This window comes from Octodon degus, unplaced genomic scaffold, assembly GCF_000260255.1.
Source record: "Octodon degus isolate 3935 unplaced genomic scaffold, OctDeg1.0 scaffold00068, whole genome shotgun sequence".
Lineage (NCBI taxonomy): Eukaryota > Metazoa > Chordata > Mammalia > Rodentia > Octodontidae > Octodon > Octodon degus.
The window spans coordinates 11,566,556-11,589,999 of NW_004524644.1; positions in this window are offsets into that span (position 1 = coordinate 11,566,556).

A 23,444-nucleotide genomic window follows, 5' to 3' on the forward strand; every position below is an offset into this window, starting at 1 on the left:
TTCTTTGTACTTACAAAATGGTATTGCTGTGGTTACATTTCCATTAATTAGTGATTAAGGTTTCGTTTTGGTTGTGTTGTTTTTGTATTTTGAGAAGGGGTATTGCTGCGTACTTGCAAGACTACCCTACTCACTCTGTATCTTAGTCTGACCTTGAACTCACAGAGATTTTACTGCCACAGCAAGCTGAGTTCTGGAATTCCATGCATGTACCACCAAGACAGGCTGATATTTTTTATCACCAGAAAAATAGGAGGTCTTGCTTTCTATAAGGAATGTCTCAAATTTTATTTTTTATGTATTTCACCTACACACTTTACATTTGACAAGTGAATTGTTCAAAAAGACATATACTACATGCAACTTCTAAAAAAAGGATTTTATTTGAATATGCCATCTGTCTTAATCCCTAAAGGAACCTCTCAGTCAAAGTCTAAGTAAGTATAAGGCACTTCAATTTTCATTTTAAAAACGTGTTAGGTTACCTTTTCTTTTGCAATTTTTAAGGTTACTTTGTAAATGTTTTCAAAATTGTTTTATCATTGCAATTAGTTCATATGGGTTAGCAACAACTTTGCAAAAATCAAATGCAAACAATTGAGTTCAGTTGAATAATTGAATGGAACTAGGTAAAAGTAATATCTTCAACATTAGTTCTGCATTTTATTATTAACACCTAAAATATAATTTTTATTAAATTTTGTAAATATATCTAATCCATTTTACTTGTGCATGTACCTTCAATTTACTGTATTATATAAAATACAGTTTAAAAGGTGCAAATTTGTTTTTTAAGTGTATTTATTGATATCATAATTTATCATCTTCATAATTAAATTGCCATCCAACTTGGACAGACACAGAAGAAAATGACACATCCTAATGAACTTTCTCTCAGCCATTGCTCAGTGACTTTACAAAACAGTTAAGGCTTGTTTACATGAAAGAAATATTTGTTCATCCAACTATAAACTATAGATTTTGAGTTTATAATTATTTTTTCATTGGCTTCTGTATTATACTAAAGGCTCTGCTGTGAATCAGGACCCGATTTTTGGATTCACTTTCATCAGACAGTTTTCAAAATATATTTGCATATTTGAATTCAATTACATTAAAATTATTTTAATCTAAATTGCATCTTTAGATTTTTTTCCTACTCTTTTAATCTGAATCATTCTGCTCTTGTTTGTATTAAAATTCATGCTGACTCTTTTCATTTCTTTATTTATAATTTGAGAACGAACTTTGATCCACCTAATTAAAACTTCTGTGAAGAACAAAACATAAAATGCCTGAGTGGAGGCAGTCTGAAGTTATTTGAAAGGCTTTTAACATCAATGCTCTAACTTTGCATAGTGCCCTCAAGTGTTTGCAGACCCCAGTGAAAAGGCTGGTTGGTCTTCTCAGAGCACATGATTAGCATTCCCTTGTACTGCACTCTGGGCCCTTGACAGATCTGACGGTCATTTGAAGATGTTAAAAATTAATTCCAATGCTAGTCTGTTGATAGATAAATCTTTAAATGGAACAAAGTGCTGTAAAAATAAAGGCAAAAGAGTGAGATTGATGAGAGCCTTTACTCCTGTTTGGAAAAGAGAAAAAATAATGGGAGAAATAAAATCATGTGAAGAGAGAAGTAAATCAATGTGAGCCATGAATAAAGGCTAAGAGCCAAAGAGATGCTCAGAAGCAAAATAAAGCAAGGTGGAGCTTTTGCTGAAATTTTCTGTCGTTGTGCAACCTGTTTCCCCCTGTGTACTTCTGCAGTGCTAGCGAGTGAGCAAGCCAAATGCAGAAGAGGCCATTGGTTCGCAAGTGAAGACCTGTGAGGTGGGAAAGTGCTACGCTAGTGATCACAGCGGTCCCCGGAAATCACCGGTGATAAGACGTGGGTTATGAGAAAAAATACGCAGGGACAAAGGGAGTGACTTATCTTTGATTTCTGAGATTGGCTAGAAATTCTACTAATATTTAAAGAAAACTAATTTCTAGTACTTTCTTTGTTAAAATATATTTAGTACAGGGTCTCACTACACAGATCACGCTTGTAGTGATCTTTTTGTTTTCAGCCTCACAAGTGTTGGGATTACAGGCAGGCACCACCACGCCCAAGCTCCATCACGTCTGGGTTGGGCAGCATGGCACCTTGTGGATCGAACCCGAGTCCCTGATTCTGCCTAAGCAGGTGCTTTAATCTGCTGAGCTGTCTGGCTGGCCCTTCTAGTACTTTTAGCACATCTGTTTACATAAAATGAGTAAGATCCTTTTCTACAATAGCAATTTGCAGACAAAAGAGTTGTTTGAATCTATGTTGAATAAAACACAGTTCATCTAGCGTTTGTTTTTACTTACTCATCAAAATGGATAAATTGCAGATCCAATACAATTTGGGTTTATATTTTACGATTTAAATTTAAATATTCTCAAATTTAATATTCATCATACAACTATGACATAATAAAAAAATAATTAGATTTTAATTAAAAATGTAGTATAGGGCTGAGAAGATAGCTCAGCAGTCTAAGTGCCTGCCTGGAAAGTGTAAGGACCTGGGTTTGAACCCTGGCATCGCATGCTGTACCAGCTCCAAAACTCTGGGTGAGCCGTGCTGGCCACCAAGACCGAGTGTGGTGGGGCGCACCTGTAATCCCAGTGCTAGGGAGGCTGAAAGCAGGAGGGTCATTAGGAGACAGAGCTGCGTAGAGAGACTGAGCTGTGTAGCAAGACCCTGTGCCAAACAAATATATTATATATATATATATATATATATACACACACATATATATATATACATATATAATGTATATGTTTTATAATGACTTAAAATATAAATGTCTTTCTTCTAAATAAGAATCTTTATGAGAGAATAAGTGACAGAGCACATCAAATCAGTAGTTTGCATATTTCCATCTTAAAAATGATTCAAGAGAAACACACTCATTGCAAAATAATGTATAATCATTTTATAGCTGAGGATTTGTCATGTATGCTTATCTCATTCGTATTTCAATTATTGATTCCAACTTAGGTCAATTAGAAAACAACAAGCTACAATTCTGTATTTTTAATCATAAACTGATCAAATCTAAAAAATAGGAGTCCAAATATTTCATCAATTCCATTTAAAATTTGGGAAAATGTAGCAAATACTCTTGCATTAATTTTATTCTGTTTGACTCAAAAAGGAAAATATTTCTTAACAGATGTTACATTTTGCTTAAACTTTTAAAAATTTTATTTCACATCAAATTTTTCACTATACAATTTGCCAAAGGATTGACAACTGTGATAACTTTCATTTTGGAGAGACAAAATTTTAGAAATTTATTTGGGCAAATAACTTCACAAAACTAACCAAACATTCTCTCTATTAAAACAATCATTTTACAGATACATAGAAACATTGATCGTATATCTGCGGTATGATCAAAATTATATTTAATATTCACCTTACAAGACCATATTACAGTAAAGCACATGGCCACCAATTTTCCTCAATTTACACATCCCACACTCTGAGGAGACTGGTTTTATCATTCTTGGTACATCTGTAGCGGCTCTGGAAGTCCTTTTACCTCACAAGTGCCTTTAGCTGGGCTGCGGTGGTTTGCCTCAGTGTCATGAGTCAGTTCAAAACACGCATTTTCTGTGATCCTTTTGATCTTGTAGAAAAGCCAAAAATCACACAGTGCCTCACCCAGGAAACTAACCATACAGCTGTTACAAGCCTCGATACGCACTGGAAGTCCATCTGTGGCAGGGTTCATCATATTTCCTCTACCACAATTCCTATTCGCAAAGGACTTCCAGAGTTGCCTCAGAAAGTGGCGAGAGAAGTGAGACAAATGTGTTTCAAGCAAACAGGGGGATTAATGATAGTGTCTTTTCCTGTAGTTTATTTAAACTTTCAACATATCTGTCCATCATAGTTTTTAGTCATAAAAAAGACAAGAGGGCTGGAGAGATGGCTCAGTGGTCTAAAGCACCTATTTAGAACAAGCTTAGCAAAAGCATCAGGGACCGCGGTTCAATCCCCCAGCACCACATGCCAGCCAGCCCTGCCCCCTGGTGGGCTGAGCTGGCCGGCCTCTCTCTCTCTCTCTCTCTCTCTCTCTCTCTCTCTCTCTCTCTCAAATAAATAAATAAATAAATAAAATTTAAAAAAAAAGACAAGAAAATGCAATGTGCTTTGCAAATATCATTATACTGAGATCCTAAGAACATGAAATTAAATCAGTGACCACTACTGTGCATAGTAGTGGAATTAAAAGATCCCCTTCCTTTTGCATCTAACTGTGAGAAATCAAAACTTGTGTGTGTACGTGCATGTATACATGTGTTACTTATTTTTTTTCTAGAGGTAGATGTTAAGATAATCTGAGTGCAAATAATTGTTTTGGTCTTCAAATGTCATTGGTTGAAAAAGTAGGAAGTTTTTAAAAAGACTATAAAGTGTGCATTATAGTAATTTATGATCAGGGAAAATCTAGATTTCATAAGAACGAGGAGAGATGCTCCTAGAGGGATGTAAATCACTTACTCATTCTCAGTCATCAGAGCACACACAGAGCAAGTGCCTGCATTTCCAGAGAAGTTCTCAGGTACAGAGATGCAGAGGTGGGCCAACAGAAGTCAACAAATACTCATCACTTTCAAGCATTTAAGCAGAGTTTTCCTATATTGCTTGTATATCCTCTATTTTTCACATTCCTGAAGAAACTATGATAAATTCTGAGCTAACCTAATATTACTACTTCTTAAAACTTAATTTTGAAAGTATAATGATAGCTCCCCAAAATGTATAAGCAAACACCATCAAGTGTTAAAAAGGCTTCTATTTGGACACGAATCTTCTGTTCTACAAATGTAATAATTATACGCAAATTTTAATGGGCAACAATAGTGGATTGGATAGTGTCCTCCAGTCTATGGAAGATCAGAAGGCAACCTCATTTGGAATTGTGAGATTTAATTAAGAGAGATCAACATTGGATTAGAGTGGGACCTGAGTTGAGTGACTGCTATTCCAGTACACACAGATGAGGACAGACAGAGGGGAAAGTCCACATGATGACAAAGGTGGAGACAGGAGTGACCTGACTAGAAACCAAGAAATGGCAAGCATAACCAGGCTGCCAGGAGCTAGAAAAAGGCAAAATTGACCTTCTCCTGCTGCACGGAGAGGAAAGAGAGGAAAGAGAACCCCACAGGAAAGCTGATTCGGATTGCTACCTTCCAGAGCTATGAAAGTGTATATTGCTATTGTTTCAATTTTGTGTTCCTGGAGATTGAAAACAGAGCCTCACACATGCTAGGGAAGTGCTCTACCATGAAACTACATCCCAAGCCCTTGTTCCTATTGGTCTAAGCCATCAAGGCTATGCTCTGTTACAGCAGGTATAGGACTATAATTCAGTAATATTTTTTAAAGTGTTTTATGTCATCTTCAAATTTTATTGACTTAGGGGCTGGGGATATAGCTCAGTAGAATAAGCACTTGCCTGGCAGGTCAAGGTCTTGAATTCAATCCTCAGTACCACAAAAAAGGAAAAAAAAAAAAAAAAAAAAAAAAAAAAAAAAAGAAAAGAAACACCACAGATTTTATTGACTCTGATAAAATTAATAGATTCTAAGATCAAATATTTCCTTTTTAAAGAAATGATGCTGCACATGAATTATCCGCCAAATGGTTTGTTCGTGTTTGTAACACAGGCTTTACTATTATGAACCTAAGAACAAAAGGTTATATATTTATTGATTCACAAAACAATTTGACAATATTTCCACTAAACTTTTACAAAGAAGTTGTAGTTTTTCATGTAGGCTTCTAGGTTCCTACATACAACTGTTTGAACAAAGAAAACAAAATTGCATCACTTTGTTGGCAGATTATTCTATTATCTTGATTATCAAGATAAAATAAGAGTAAATAAGACCCGGTTATGGTTTGTGTCTAGTTGTCCCCCCAAAACCTCCTGTGAGTTATGGGGCAGTCCTGGCTGGAGGAGCAAAGAGTGCTTTGAGGGGCGAGGCCAGAGGCCCGGGGTGGGGCTGAAGGGCGGGGCCAGAGAGGCGTGTACCATTAAACTGGCAGCATGTGCTTTCTCCGAGAGACGTGGAGAGGGTCATCCTGGACACAGCAGCGCCCCAGCCCCTCCAGCATCTTGAAACCTTAAGTAAATGTGAGATAAATAAACCTTTTCTTCTCTTATTTTGAGTGTCGGGTATTTGTCCCAGCAAAGAGAGAAAAGTAACTATGACAGACTCCATATGTAGGATAGAAGAGTCTCCCATCCAAGTGCTAACCAGGCCCGACCCTGCTTAGCTTCTGAGATCAGATGATATTTGGTATGCTCAGGGTGGTGTGGGTGTAGACACAAGAGATATTGCGAAGAAACTGATCAAAAGATAAGACAAACTGTGATGGGGAAAGGGAAAAAGTATAAAGGAAAAATGTGTGTGTGTGTGTGTGTGTGTGTGTGTGTGTGTGTGTGTGTGTGTTTGTGTGTACACAGGCTAGCTGGGCTGTTATGCAGCCAGTTCCTCTTAGTTCGTTCAGAAGAAAGGTTGGTGCTAATAATGTTTGGACAAGATAGCATGCCTATGTCTTGTACTCTGAGTAACTACTATAAAGATATAAAATGCATTATATTAATTATCATAACTGTCATACTAGCTTGTCTTACAGATGTTTCATTGTTATTTTTATCTTTCTTTAAAAAAGATAGAATAAAATAGTATATGTTGTTTCAAATAGGGATGAAAAATAGCACTTTAAACAGAATAATAAAATGGGCTTTTGAAAATTATAGGCTATTTTTTCTTTAAAAAGTAAGCTACTGGGCTGGGGATGTAGCTCAGCAGCATAAGCACCTTCCTGGTAAGGTAAGGTCCCAAGTTTGGTCCTGGGACTGAAAAAAAAAAAATAAAGCTTCCTCTGCAACTTCCTTATGCTCAAAACCTAAACCAGCCTTCCCTCCTTTCCTCAGCTCAGAAGTATGGACAGAAAAATAATGCCTCACACTGAAAAGACACCAGTTATCTACCTGAAAGTAGAATGCAAGGGCTCAGATGGGGGCTTCTGTGGGTCGGGATCCAGCTGAAGGAGGAACTCAAATTGCCTGGGGATGCAGGCTTTCGTTGTCCTGTTGTATTCCTTTTCTCTTAGCTTTGCGTGAAAGTTCTTGCACCATTGACCAAGGTAAGGCAGAGGTATGAGACAAAGGTCCGTCTGTCTTCTCTAGACATAGATTTGAATACATTCCCCCCCCAAATAAAAATAGATTCCAATGTGTTTCTCATGGTGTGATGCATGGTGCGGAGCTAGGTAGTGAATAACAGCATGTTTATGTAACAAATTGCTGTCCGCAATATTCAGTTTCAAATTTATGGTATACTTACACAATTGATTCATAGGTTTCCCAAGGAGGAAAACTTTTTATTTTTTGTATTTAAGTTAATTGAAATTCTTCTTTACTATGTGTTAATGTAAGTGGTTCACATAACAGCTATAGACAGTAAGAAAAGAAATGTATGTAATAAAAATACAAGAAAATATAATTAATATTTTCTCTGTTGGAGTGCCTAATAGCATGTAACCTTTTCTGGGAATTATGAGAATTATTAAAATGGCTGTCTTTGGACTTTGGCGTTTTAGTAAATGAGTTCCTTCTGAACATTATTATATAAATACACAAAGAAAACAACAGAAATTAATAGGCCTGGAAAGCTTAACTCATTTTGTTCGAAGAAGATATTTTTCTACATTTTATGTAGACATAATGAAGACATTTCTCATAGGGAATTTGTACCTGTACATAACAGATTTTTTCCATTCCCCTATCCTCCCTTCAACCATTCTTACCTTACTTATTTACAAAAGCTTGTTTCCATTTTTTCCATCTTTTCTCATTCTTTAGCTTTCCCTTTGTTCTTTCTTCCCCTACCTCTTCCCTTGTTCCCTTTCCTGCTTGAAAATTTTCTTTCTATTTCAGAACATCTGTTACATGTTTTATTCCTTGTTAGCACTTTCCCAGTTTCTTAAACCAGAGAAACCATGTGGTATTTAGACATCAGTGTCTCCTTAATTTTTGTTAAGAATATGATGTCAAGGAACATCCATTTCCCTAAAAATGTCTCAAGCTTATCTTTATTTATGTCTGAGTAGTACTACATAGTATAAAAATGTCTATCCATTCCCCGGTTGATGGTCATCTGGGCTATTTCCAAGATTTAGCTATTATAAACTTCTCCAATATGAACATGGATGCACATACATCCTCATGGTATGATGCTTTTAATTCTGTCAGAAAGAAACCAAGAAGGGTAAGAGCTGAGTCAAATTGGATCTCTAGCCTTAGTTTTTTGAGAAAACTGCATACCAATTTCCCCGGTGTTTGCTCCAGTCTACACTCCTTCCCACAGTGGTGCAGAGTTTCTTTTTCTTCACAGTCCTGCCAGCATTTGTTGTTGGTTGATTTCTTGATGTTACCTATTCTTCCTAGAATGATATGGAATATCAGTGTTATTTTAAATGCATTTTTCAAATGTCCAGTGATGTTGAACATTTTTTTCATATGTTTATTTGCAATCTGTATTTCTTCATCTGAGAAGAGTTTCTTGATTTTGGATGCGCATTAGTGGACTGGGATATCAATTTGGGGTTGTCTGATTTTTGAGTTTTTTATATTTTGTAGATAATAATACTTTGAGGAAAAGCTGGCTTTTTTTTTTTTTTTTTTTTTTGCCATGTTGTGGGATGTCTCTTAACTCTGCGGTTTCTCTTGCTTTTTAATCCTTATTCCTTTTCTTTCTCTTGTCAAACTGCCATGACTAGTGTTTCCAGAACTGTACTGAATAGTAGTGCTGACATTGGAAATCCTTGTCTTGTTCCTGATTTTGGAGTGAAAGCCTTAGTTTTTGTCCACTGGGTATGATGTTGACTGTTAAGTAGTCACACATGGCTTTTATCAGGTTGTTATAAAGCCCATCTATTCCAATTTTCTGTGACTTTTTTCTTTTTTTATCATGGATTGTGTTGGAGGGTTTCAAAGACTTTTTTTGCATCTATTGAAGTGGTCATATGATATTTGTCCTTGGCTATATTGATATGTTGTGTTATATTTATTGATCTGTGTATGGTGAAACATTCTTGCGGCCTGGTCATGATGCAGGAAACCTACTTGGTCATGTCATATGACCTTCTTAATGATCTGTTGCATTTTGTTTGCTAGTATCTTATTGAGGATTTTTTGTATCTATGTTAATTAGAGATTTGCCTGTAATTTTCTTTTTTTTCTTTTTTCTTTTTGTATTTATGATAGGGTGTACAGGGTCTTACTGCATAGATTAGACTCATAGTGACCTTCCTGTTTACAGCCTCCCAAGTGCTGGGATTGCAGGCATATGCCACCACGCCCAGTCTTAATTGCTGCCTCACTGTGCCCTGGGTGCAGGACCAACCAGGCAGTCTGGGGATTGAACTCCCTGCCCCTGTGTCTGCTTAAGCAGGTGCTTTAATCTACTGAGCTATTTCACTGGCCCTCTTTTTTGTTTGTTTATTTGTTTGTTTAGATACTTCTTTAGTTTTGATATTATGATAATGATTCCAAGAATGAATTTGGGAAAATTGCTTCTCTTTCAGTTTCATTAAAGGGTTTGACAAATTTTGGTTTTAAAGTCTTCTCTAAATTTGTTGTAATATTCAGCAGTGAAATCATCAAGGTCTGAGCTTTCATTTGTTGGTAGGTTTGCAATTTCACCTTCAATTTCATTGACTAATATTATTTTATTTAGACTTTTTATATCCTCTTGATCCAGTTTTGTGAAATTATATATATCAAGAAATTTGTCCATTTCTTTTGCATTTTCCATTTTATTAAGATACAAGTTCTCAAACTATGTATAGATAATCTTTTGGACTGATTCAAGATCCATTATTATTTTGTGTGCTAATTTTGAGTTACCTGGATTTGATACTTTCTTTTGTTGTTTGATAAGTTTTGCTGAGTGTTCATTAATATTGTTCAGTCTCTCAAGTAACCAACTCTTCAATTCATGAATTTTTGTGTTCCTTCCTTAATCTGCATTGCATTAATTTCACCTCTGGTCTTCAGAGTTTCCTCTTTCCTATGAGCGCAAAGCCCTCCCCTTACAGAAGCTTGATTTTTAACATTAAGGTTTTTGTTTGAGTTTACTATGTTCCTGACATGCATATTAAAAGCTACACATTTCCTTCAGAAGACTGCTTTTATTGCATCCATAAGTTGTGCCACATTGTGCTGTTATTATCACTTAATTTTAGGAACTGTCCAATTTCTTTTTTAATTTTATCTGTGACCTGTTGGTTTTTCGGGAGACATTTTAATTTTCATGTGTTTAAGAAGTTACTGTAGTTTCTTTACCATTGATTTCCAATTTTATCGCATTATGGTCTGATAATATACATGGGATAATTTCAATTCCTTCGCATTTACTTAAGCATGTTCTCTGGGCTAGAATATGGTCTGATTTGGAGAATATCTCCTGTGTTTCTAGAAGAATGTGTATGCTGTGGGGTGGTGCACCTCATTGACATACACTGTGTCCCTACACTCAAAAGTTTGGTTCAGTTTTTATATTTAATTGTTGTTTTTTTTATTTGATCTGCCTATTTGTGACAGTGGGGTATTGAGATGCCCCAGTAAAATTGTATTCTAGATTATTTGAGTTTTCAGGTCCATTTATATTTGTTTTATGTAGTTGGGTGCCCTGGTATTTGTTGCATAAATATTTATGACTGTTAACTTTTCCCCTTATGTTGTTTTCTTTATAAGGATATAGTGACCTTCTCTGTCTCTTTTGCATTGAAATCCACTTTGTCTACAATTCATATAGCTACCCCTGATTTTTCTGGATTCCTGTTATACAGAATATTATTTTCCACCCTTTGACTTCAAATCAATAAATTTCTTTTTGAGTTAAATGTGTTTCTTGTAGGCAGGATACTGTTCTGTCTTGTATCTCAATCCATTTTTCTAGTCTTTTTCTTATTCTTGGTGAATTAAGAGCATCAACCTTGACAATTATAACTGATATGTATTGACTTTTCCTTATCATGTTATTTTCCTGTTGTTGGCTTCCTTTTTTATTTTCACTCTGTTTATTTGTTTGCCTTGGCTGGTGGATGTTTGGAATGAAGTTGTCTGTACCTTGGGTATCTAGGACAAAGATATCATTTCTTCTGAGCATGGCAGGCCCCAGGGTAAGTGCACTTAGGGAGCTGTTGCCATAGTAACTTGCCCTTCACTTGAGATAACAGACAGTTTCTCCCTTGTTTCCCATGAAGCTATCAAGACATGCTGACTCCTCTAATAGTTTAGATATTCTCCTTGTCCCAGATTCTACTATCCCCTTAAACTCTCTAGGAACTTATTAATACACTGATTGTGTAAATAAATACACTGCAATTGCTGAGAATTTTACTTTCTCCATTGAGAGAGAGGACTTCACATGACCCAAGGTTTTGTACATTGACTCCTATGTTCATCTCCACTGTCCTCACTCTGGAGTTTGGTGAGCTACACTGGAGAGGGCAGTTGGAGTTCATTCTGTTGGGGTTCATGACCTTACAATCATTGCTATCTCTTTGTAGGAAGTCCTTAAGAACATTTTGTAGTAGTGATTTGGTGTTCATGGATTTCCTCAGGTGTTCTTTGTCATGGGAGTGACTTCTTTCTCCATCAATTTTGAAAGATAGTTTTAGAGGGTAAGACAATCTAGGTTTCAAGTTGCTTTCTTATAGGGCTTGAAATCCTTCATTCCAAGCTATCCTTGACTTGAGAGTTTGTGTTGACAAGTCAGCTGTGATTTTGATGGTCTTTCCTTTATAGGTGACTTGCTTCTTTTCTCTAACACCTTTTAATGTTCTGTTCTTGTGTCGAATTTCTAGAATCTTGACTATTATATGCCCTCGTGTATGCTTTCTATTAATGAGTGCCAACTGGAGAGATATATGCTTCTATAATCTGTATGTTAAAATGTTTTTCCCTGCCAGGGAAGTTTTCTGCATGACATTCGTGAACAGGTGTTTTATTTCATTTAGACTATCTCCTGCTTTTTCATTGACTCTGATCTTAATACTATTCTTTGCACTATTTAGCAACTGCAGGATTGCTTTCTTATGACACCTTGCTATTTTGAAGAGATCTCTTTTCATGATTGCTTACCACAGTTCCACGATCCCATCTTCTATTTCTGAGAGTCCATCCTTGCATCGAGTCATCCCACTGTGTTTCCTTTCAGTGGAAATTGTAATTTCCTGGGCATTTCTTTGAATCTGTTTTATGGAGTCCAGTTATTTTCCTACATTAAGCACACATGATTTCCATCATTTTTTAAAGCTCCTTTACTTTTGAATCTGTACCTGCTCTAGAGTCACTAAACATGTCTTTCGTTGTGGTCACCAAGCCTGTGGTTATCAGAGAAACTGTTTTGATTTGATTTTTTTTCTGGAGCCATGCTCATTTGTCTTGCTACTTCTGCTGGTACTACTTCACAGAGGCCAGGTGGCGGGCATTTGGATTGGCCCACTTCATTGCTCTGTCCCATATTTTTGCCTTTTGTAAGCTAAATGTCAAAGGGTTACATCTTGTTTACCTGTTTCCTTATAATCTAGTTTTTTAATTCCCATGTTGATCCTTGTAAATTGCCTGTGATGTGATAGCTTTATTGCTAATACTTAAAACCATTAGAATATAACTACTTCTCCAAAGTATCTTCCAGGTCTAAGGGACCAGAGTTCAATCTCTGGTACCACATGCTGTGTTGGCAATGCCCCTGCTTGTGCTGAGCAGGCTACAAATTGGGTATGGTGGTGCACACCTATAATCCCAGCACTGGGGAGGCTAAAAACAGGAGGGTCACTGGAGTTTGAGTTGTGTAGTGAGACCCTGTACCAAATACATAATACATAATAAATAAATAAAATATCATCCAGGTGTATCTGGCTTCTGGGTTTTGAGTCTGTTTCAAGATCCTAACTCTTCAATTTACTGGGGAGGAGAAGTCATTCTCTATTTGGCCCAGCCCCGGGCTCTTTGGCAGTCTTCTGTAGTATTTTCTTTTAGATCATTAATTTCAGTCTTAGTATACCAGGAGGAAAACAGCTTAAAATAATTATGCCATTTTGACTCATATGATACAATCAGCAATAACAAAGGCATACAGCAACAACCAAGCAAGCAAATGACAAACTGAGATAATTATTAATTTGCTACCTTTAATCATACGAGCTTGTTTTGTGGTTACATAGAAAGATATAAACGTGAATCAGGAAATTATATGCAGCAAATAAACCCTCAAAATGACAATTTTTCCTTCAGGGGAGAAAATTTAAATGGAATTAAAGGGATAAAATAGAGAAATAAAAGAAAGGGAATAGATTAGAAGCAAGGCTGGAGAAAAAACAAAGATCACACAAACTTGGGAAAATGATGCACAAGACAGGAGGGAAAGAGAGAAGGAAGAAACAAAAAGAATAACAGAACAGCAACAAGCACAAAACACAGTGGGGACTGTGCTCACACTCATATACAAACTAGAACAAACTGTGAAGAAAAAGACAACAAAAAAAAGAAAAAAAAGAAAAGGTCTACTTCAAGATCTGTCTTGGATGAAACTGCTGGGCAGTGTGGACAGAGTCTAGATCCTTGGTGATGAGTCCTACACAGCCAGAAGGAGCTCCACAGCAGGTTAGTGAATAACCTCAGTGAGACTGCCTGCTTACTTCACGTGAAGGTCTGGCTGATTTCTAGCCATGAGGCTGGAAGTAGAGCCTTGTACCCTGAAATGGCTGGCATATTCTGTGGGCTTGAACTTGGCCAGGGGCCACTAAATGGAGCCAGCAACTGTTCTACATTCCTAGGTTAGTTGAACCCTCTCCCAAGTATCTCCTGGCCCTTGATCATGTCCCATGGGACAACTGAACACAAGAACCACTCATCAGCCACTACAGTTCTCCACATCCATGGTTTCCTTCTCCTGGTGTGTCTTTGTGGAGTCCTCTCAGGTTGTCAGCAGTCACTATGTGTCCACAGGTTTGAATCTCTCCTCCCAAACAGTGAGCCTAGGCTCAGGGAGAAGGCACTGCCTACCACCTCCTTTGCTGCATTAAAGGTTCTCCTTATAGACTTCAGTTCTCACTTCAGATCCTTCTCAGGGCCTGAGGATCCACTTCCCTCCTTCGGTTCCTCATGTCTGTGTATTCCAGTGTCTCAACACCAAATTTCAGAGAGGATCATTCTTTGGTGTTCCCCACTCTTCCATCTTTTGGAAAATATTTTTTTTAAGATACAGCCTACAATTTCCTCGGTAAGATAAACCCAGAATATTATCCATGGAACTTTTCTGAAAGGTTATAGAAAAAAAACCTGCTAATTAGTCTAATGAGTAAAAAACAAATCATAATTTTGTGCTCAACAAATGTTCAAAGATTTTATGTTTATGTTCAATTAACTTAATTGCTTATGTGATAATATCTATTTAGCGTGAGTACAAGTCACCTTAGCTAGAGGCCATGTAACTTTAGATATTTTTCCCGTACCTGTCACATTTAGTACCCTAACTTGATTAAATACACACTCCTTTATTTTTAAGGGGCTCCTGCTACTTTCTGCTTTCTTTATAGGCGCTGTAGATGAAGTTAAGTCTGTGTGTCAACTTTAGTTGTCAGCTTGGTTGGACTAAGAGATTCCTGAAGACGGGATTGGATTACAGGTGCAGTGTACCCATCAGGGATGTAATCCACAGATCTTCATGGACCAATGTGCTTTGAGGAGAGAGGGCCCAGTGCAGGAGTGCTGCTCGGCAACATCTGCAGAACACAGTGATTTCGGGTGCTCTTCATTCCTACTCTGCTGCCCTGCTGCCAGGAAAAAGCAGGGTTGCTCCCTGCACGCTTCCTCTGTGATGTCCGGCCTCAGCTTAGCCCCACCAGCACGGGCTGCAGTCACTGACCAAAAGCCTGTGAAACAGGAAGCCACATCAAGCCCCCTTTCTTTAAGCTCCATGTGTTTGCTGTGTTGTTCCCATGACCGGAAAATTGAACAACATGTAATGAATGAACTAAAAGTGTACTCTTGAATTTCACAAAATTGGAAAGAAAGACTTTGAAAAATGACCAAATTCTCTGAGACAGCTAACATGGAATCAATGATACAGAAATAGCACAAAATACAGAATATTTGTATTGTCTTTGGGAGAGATTAAAATAAATTTTATAGTATAAAGATTGTGGTTTGATAGGAAGCTCATACATCTCAATACAATATCATGATAAATGTTTTATGGAGAATTTTCAATCACACACATCTATATTTTTCTTTAGCGTAATTTTTTCTTTATTTATATTGAAAAGGATTCCTAATTATATTTGCCTGATTAGTATGCTTCAAAATAAAATTGTCACTGATAGAATATTTTACTTTAACTGGATTAAACTCATGGTCATTACTCTGTTTATGAAGTTCCATTCATTAATACTCAAAACTCTGAAATACAGGATCAACCCTAATTTTTGACATGAATTTTAGCACAAACCAAACAAATCAACATGCTCTTATTTATAAAAGGCATAAAAATTACCATATGGAACTTTCTAGGAAGTTCAGTTAAGACTTCTGATTTTTTTTTCTTAAAAAAAAGGAAGGAAGGAAGGAAGGAAGGAAGGAAGGAAGGAAGGAAGGAAGGAAGGAAGGAAAGGAAGAAAGAGAAAGAAAGGAAAGGAAGAAAGAAAGGAAAGAAAAAGAAAAAAGAAAGAAGAAAGAAAGAGAGCGAGAGCGAGAGCGAGAGCGAGAGCGAGAGAGAGAGAGAGAGAGAGAGAGAGAGAGAGAGAGAGAGAGAGAAAGGAGCTCCTGTTTAGATATTTGGTCTGCATTTAATATCATTTAAGATCTCACTTTTCCCTCATATTCCATGGCTAAAAAAATATTTTGTTAACATAAAAACAGAGATAGGCAAATGCTTTACCATGTTTTAATTTTTCAGCTGAGATGATTCCTGATGACTTGCAACATGCTAGTTTAATGCACAAGACTTACATTTTATAAATTTCTAGACATATAGCTTGTGGGATAAAATAAAATTAATGCTTTCAAGTCAGTATGTAAGTAGAGAGATGATACATGTTCTTAGCTGCATTTGCCTGTTTTAGACTCTAGTATCTTCACACATAGTGATTATTTCTAGTCATACAGCATCTACAAAGTTTTCTCGTGTAATCTTTCCCGAATTTGTCTGAGGCCAAGAATGCCAATAATTGATTTGGATAGAAGAGGGATGAGCAAAACCACACAAAGGAGATTTAAAAGCTTGTGAGACTTTTTTTTTTTTTCTTACACAGGAAGTCATTATGCGTAGCTCAGGCTGGCCTTGAACTTGCAGCAATTTTACTGTCTTGACCATTCCAAGCACTGAGAATTCAGGTGTATGCCACCGCAGCCTCATTTTTTGATCATCATCTTTCACTAGATTAAAGATCTTTAATAAAACATGTGCTAATGGTCCAGGGATATAGCTCAGCGGCACAACACCTGCTTGGCAAGCTCAAGGTCCTGAGTTTGATTCTTGTTTTTTTTGTTTTTGTTTTTGTTTTTTTTTAAATGCTGTACGGGCTTGTTTTCGAAAGTATTGCTTCAAGGGAGAAACAGCTTCCTAGGGACACCGCAGAGCTATTTCAAAGCTCATTCTGAACAAGGCCTGGGTATGGACGTGGAGTGCCCAGGACACATTCTTCTTTAAAAGGTAATAAATGCTATTTATTTCTCATTAAAATTATGGAAAAAATTTAAAAAGAGGTAATAAATACAGCTGAGTTAAAAAATCTCATATCAAATTAATATTGCAGGATTTGTTACAATTGAGAGCTTAGTGTAAATTAGGAGGGTGTTGTGATCCATGCAGGTAATTTCACAACCCTCAGGGGCAGGAAAATCACAAGTTCAAGCCCAGATCATGTGCTTTACCAACTTAGTGACAACATTGCACAAAATAATATAAAATAAAATAAATAAAATGCCATGGATGCACCTTAGTGCATAGACTCTGGATTCGGTCTCTAGTACTTCACATATGAATATATTATAAATATGCCCTCATACAAAATATACAAATATATAAAAGAATGTTGAAGTTATGTGTGTTGCATCTTGATTTTTGTATATGATATGTGGATCTCGCAGGAGTTATTAGGTCGACTAGGAAAACTATTCTGATGAAGGTTGTTTGGAAATAGTGTTTTTCATATCCTTATACTCTTGAACTACACCCTATACATATTGTACAAAAGGAAATTAAAAACTTTTTGAAGAATATTCTTTCATACTTTATAAAAATAAAATCTTAATCCAAAACTCAGACTAAGCTGGGATTCCAGATGACTGTGTTTTCTACGTTCTTCCTAGAATTTCCCACTGAATTTTGTTGTATAACATTCTCATTATTTGCATAATAATGTGTAAGAGCCAGTGCTACATAAACTAATACCAGGACAGGCATATTTTTGTTAGCAGGAAGAATACAAAATTTTCTTTAGAATACAAAATTTACATGTACTTTTGTATATACGTACTTTCTTTTTCCTTAAAAAATATGTAAAGGGCATACTTTCCAATTTTGACTACAGTTGACATCAGAAGCAAACTAGAATGTCCACTGTATTGAATGCCTAATGTGTTATGATAGAAAATCTTCATATTATTTTTTTATCTTGATATATTTTAATACAAGGTTCTCTGTTTCTAAATGTTTGTAAAATTAAATCAGAAAATAATAATAAAATGCTAGTGGAATCTATAATGAACGGCCATGTTTTCCTGGTAAACCTCCTCTACTTGGCAGTGTGAGTTGTTACTTCTTCGAAGAATGACTCTTCCCTTCTGTCCATCTAAGTCCCAACAAATACCCATTTTATAGATTACAATCACCTAGCCGTATGAAGTTAAATGATTATTTAAGCATAATATAGTAACTTGAAATTTGATATGTTCCCACTACCTATCTAATATCATTCATGGTTTTCTTTTCATAGTTGTATTCATTATCTCTGATGTAAATTTAAGCTTTCTGATGTCTGTTTCATGTCTGAGGTACTACTGTGTTTTATTTACGGTAAATACTACTGTATTTTATTTCAGGTTTTTACTGAAATGCTGTAACAGTTTTCCATGAAAAGAAGATATATTCAGTTAAATGAGTTCGAAAATTACCAAGTGTACATATCACATGTTTAAAAGTTTTCACACTGGACATTTCTTTCCAAGCAAAAGGACGGATGAAAATACTACTAAGATGAGAGCCACTCAACGCTCAGAATGGAACTCAAATAATACATGATCAAACTGACTGGACAGATTGCTGCAAAATTACACGGAACAGAGCCAAGTTATATGATAAATCAGAAAAATGTTTTCCTATTGATAGCTGTAATCTACTTTTATTCATTACATCTTACAAAATAGCTCAGACAAGGCTTAATAGCTAAGGAGATCAGGCCTGGGTTCTGGAAAGGCCACCCCCTTCCCTCTGATGCGCTCTGTGGTGCGGGCAGTCCTGCTCCCTCCTCAACACCTTCCCTTAGGCATGCAGAGCAGAGACAGTGCTATAAAACAACCCATGAAGAAGGAGGAGAGGAAAAAGGGAGGAAAAAGGTGAGGGATGGAAGAGATGCAAATGAAGCATAAATAAAAACGTGCACCAGAAAAAGTAATGAAACACCCAACTCATTTGCATGCAGCAAAAGCAGGAAGTAAGCTTAGGTGAACTAATGTAATGTGGTCAAGACAGGCTACACACATATAAAGTGGACCACGTGAGCAAGTGCTGTGATGTAGCACATGGATTAGCCACTATTTCAATGTGTGATATAAACTGAATGTGGGCTCTAAACTGTTCTAACATTCAAAGATTACTATCTAGGCAAAAAAGAAACTTGAAGGTCATATGACTGTTAAGATAGAGAAAGTACAGGAAATTAAAAACTAAATATAGTAAAACAAAATGTTGAGAGACAGAACTCTGGTGACGGTAGCAGTTTATATTTAGAGAACAAAAAATGGGAAAAATTCAATATGTAATTTATATGAGATGATTTATCCTTTCAGACAAACGTCAAACAAATATGTGAAGAAAATGATGTTGCAATAAATTATGTTAATAAATTTCAATATAAAATATTTATAATATCTCAATTTCCTTATACCATGTTGTAAACTTTTCAGAATTTTTTTTTCTGACATTTAATCTGAGTTTTCACAGTACCTACACTATCGAACTATAATTATTTTCAACTAAATTTGTAGCTGCAAATGGAGCTTCAGGTTATATTCTTTGAGGCCATGACAGTTCTTAAGTGGATTCAAAATATTTTTTAATTCAATTAATTATATGGTTCTTTTTTATTTTATTGATGCATATGAGATATAGATAATGATCGTATTTGCAATGAAAAATTTGTACATGTGCTCTTCTGCTTTTTATTTCTTTCCCTTCCCTTAAGTACCTCTTCCCCTACTTATTTACAAAAGGTTTGTTTCCCCTTTTTCCTTCTAATGTTATTTTTTTGTACCTTCCCTTTCCTGTCTCATCCTTGCTCCCTTTCCTACTGGTACATTTTTTCTTCCTTTTTAAATATCTATTATATATTTTGGTTCTTAATTACACCTCAGAGAAGCAGTGTAGCATTTCAATATGAGTGTGTGATTTATTTCACTTAAGAATATGATCATATGCTGACTCATTTAGCACAAAATGTCACAGTCATATCCTCTTTTTACAACTGAATAGTGCTCCATGGTATACAACACCACAACTTCTTTATCCATTTCTAGACCAGTGAGCTCATTTCCAAATTAATTAAATATTCCACACTCATTACTGATGAAGTAGTCACTCAATTTGATATTGCAAGTTCATGCTGTCTTGGAATCATAATTACTTTTAACATTCAAAAAATAGTAGGGCAGGCTATATAACAAAATAAGCATCTGCCAGGCAAGCACAAGATCTTCAGTTCAATCCCCAGTACAAAAAAAAAAAAAGTATTTCCAAATTCACATGTTTAAATCAATACTCTTCAAGCTTCATCCAATATGGAAAACTAAAAATTCTTATGAGTAACTTTATTTCTGTGTCATTTCCAGGTTTCTATAATCCTTACACTTGATTTTACTGTAACTCAAGGCATGAAGTCATTGAAACATTACACTAGTATGTACTTTTAGGTATTTATATGTTAAAATTTAAAAAATCTACAGTTTAGTGAAATATACTTCATCTTCATGTAATATGTTCTTCTTAAATTTTGCAAATAGATCAGAAAAATGTATCATAGCATTTACAATTTTTTAATTTCATTTTTTCAGTTCTCTAAATAAAGTATCTACTGTGAAATAATAAAAAAGGCATAAAAACATTATGCAGGAAAATTTGTTCAGGTCAATATGTATAAAAGGCAACCAAATAATCTATATTTCCAGAAATTGTTACATATACTATATTAATTATTACTTTATGTATGTTACTGCCAAGTAACTTCGCTGGTTTGTGAAGTGATTTTTTTTCAGGCTCTTGCCAACTAAGTGTTGTTGATGAATAATGCAATAATCTGCTCAAACACCTGGTGTTTCTTTCTAGGTTAGCCATGAGCTTGTGCTACCTACTAACCTGAGTTAGTGTTCCATCTGTTATACAAGCAGAGTCGTTGAACAGGGATTTTTTTTTCTGTGAACCAATTTTGAAGGCTTCAAATATTGACAAGTTCTGTGCACTGCAGTTGGTTTTCTAAGGGCTACTTCCCTGTATGTTTTCATTCTGTTTGAAGTTTACAGACAGAAACTAGAATTCATTACATGCCTAATTTTCTTATGCCTTCTCATTGATTAATCTGAAAAACATTGTCTTTGCTCAATTAAAAGCAATGATTACTCTATTTGAACTGCCGTTTTATAATAAAAGTAGCCTCATTACATCTGGAAAGATAATTTTTTTTTCCTAATATCAAGTAGTTTAATGTATTTTCCATCTATTGTGCTTTATCTTTTAAGAAAAGTGTTGATTGCCATTTAAGTATCTTAAAACATTCAAGTGACAGTACAGAACCATGGTGAGTTTTAGGAGCTATTTAAGAATGTGAAAAATAAGAAAATTTTTCAATAATACTTCGTTGAATTATTCCAACTTGGGTTTATCATTTCACATCAATACCTGCAGAAGTGATATTTCCAGGGGCATTGTGACTTTTCAAATCATTGTATCACTCATTGTCAAGGTTCAAAGGAAGGAAAATAATATCCACACAACTTATCTAGTAAGGTAAAGTAGCAAAAATGACAGCAGTGGATAATATTTTGTATTTATGCATAAAATGGAAAACATGGTCTTGCGAGATAGCTCAGCAGACTAGGTGCCTGCTTAGGCAAGCGCAGGGGGCACAATTTGAACCCCAGCACTGCATCCCACCCTGGCCCCACCCCCGAGCATGCTGAACCAGCCACTGAGATCAGGCGTGGTGGTGCATGTGGGTAATCTCAGCTCTGGGGAGGCTGAAAAGAGGAGGATCACTGAGTCCAAGCTATGTAGTGAGACATTGCACCATGTAATAAATACAAAAAAAGAAAAAGAAAAGAAAAACATGTTTATGCACAGCAGATTACCCCGGCCTTTAACTATTCATCTATTCCGAGTTCTGATAGAGTTGTTTTTGTCATTCTACCAGTTATCTATTTATCTTCCCCTTCCACACAGATACATACCAATTCACACACATAATGACACCTACGAACATAAAAATATTTTGAAATCAACTTGGAGAGAGGAGAAATCTTGGACTTCTTCGCTGCTGTACTGCCTGCTCAATGGAAGTACTTGATATGTATTTGTAAAACAGTTAATCTCTCTTTCTGTCCTTTCATATGAACTGCATGTAATGCTGCCTGAGTGAATAGCTTAGGACGCCAAGTGCTTGTGACGTGATGAGACCAACTCAAGAACCCTACAGAATGACTGACAGTAGCTGTGTGCTGTGTGCTTAATTTAATTTTAACTACCCAAAATTCATCCATTTGAGGTCAATAGATGCATATTTTTATAATCTGAATTTCTAAACAAAAAGTCAAAATAAATAATTTATTTTAATATTTATGTGCTATCCAATTACAACATTTAAAAATGTTTAAGTCTGTCCTATAAAAAGCAACAAAGAAGCACCCCTTTCATAAAGAGCCAATGCAACTTACAGCAGCATGTGGAATAGCAGTTTACCTAAGAAACACCAGAAATGCCCACATTTGAATAGTTAGATTAACTGCACGTTTCGACAAGTTTTGTACTGCAATTGGGATTTAAGGAACATTTGTAGCATTATCTGTCAAAGACCGAAGAGACTGAAAGAAAATGTATGTCAATATGCAAAATTACACATTAAGTACAAGTGACTTAGTAGATAATTTACATGTTCATTTTATAATAGAAATTATTTAGTTTTAGGGATTTTTTTTTGTATTTCCAAAATAATCTTGACCCATGGGATCAGGGGCTGTTGAAATGAAGTATAAATTATAGAATGAGACATATGTTTAGCTGAATTATTGAGCTTTTGTTATAGCTAATGATTCCTCTAACGGTAATTGTGTAGGAGAAAACATTTTCTTATTAACTAAATGATGTTCATTAGCTCTTAAGTCTACTGTCACTTGACAACATTAAAGTGGAAAATTCTCCTTTTTGATGATCTCTCCAAGGATATTCAACAGCTTTAAATTGATATTGATCAAACTAAACCATCCTAGCCATCAAAGTGTTCTTATAAATGTGGATAAACAGACAAAAAATTGAATAGTTTCTTCAAGGGGAAATACTGTGTTTCTGAAATTTACTGTAAAGTTCTATAAATTAACTTTAAAATACCACTATACAAGAATTATGCTGAAATGGAGTATTAACTATGTGGCTATTCATGAGTACTAGAGGCATCTATAAATCTAAAAATATTAATAAGTAATGTATATTTCCATAGTCCAATTGTGGCCATATTTTGTAAATAGTGATATCTTTTTAACCTTCTTTGGTTTTTTGAGACAAGTTCTCTCTATTCAGCTCAGGCGTCCCTAAACTCATTTTGCAGCCCAGGCTGGTCTCACTCTCAGCGATCCTGCCTCGGCCTACTGAGTGCTGGGATTTTAGCCGTGTACCATCATAGCCACCAAAGAGTGGTACCTTAACACTGATACTCTGAATACAAATTAGTGCTTTCTTAAAAATATTTGAAATCTTCATGAAAGCAGGATTAATTTTGTACAAATAACTTTAGTCCAATAATCTGCAAAAACACTGACATGTCATTAAAACGATACTTCATTAAAGTTATTCTCTCTCTTTTTTTGCAGTTAAGTATAAATCTTTATTAACAG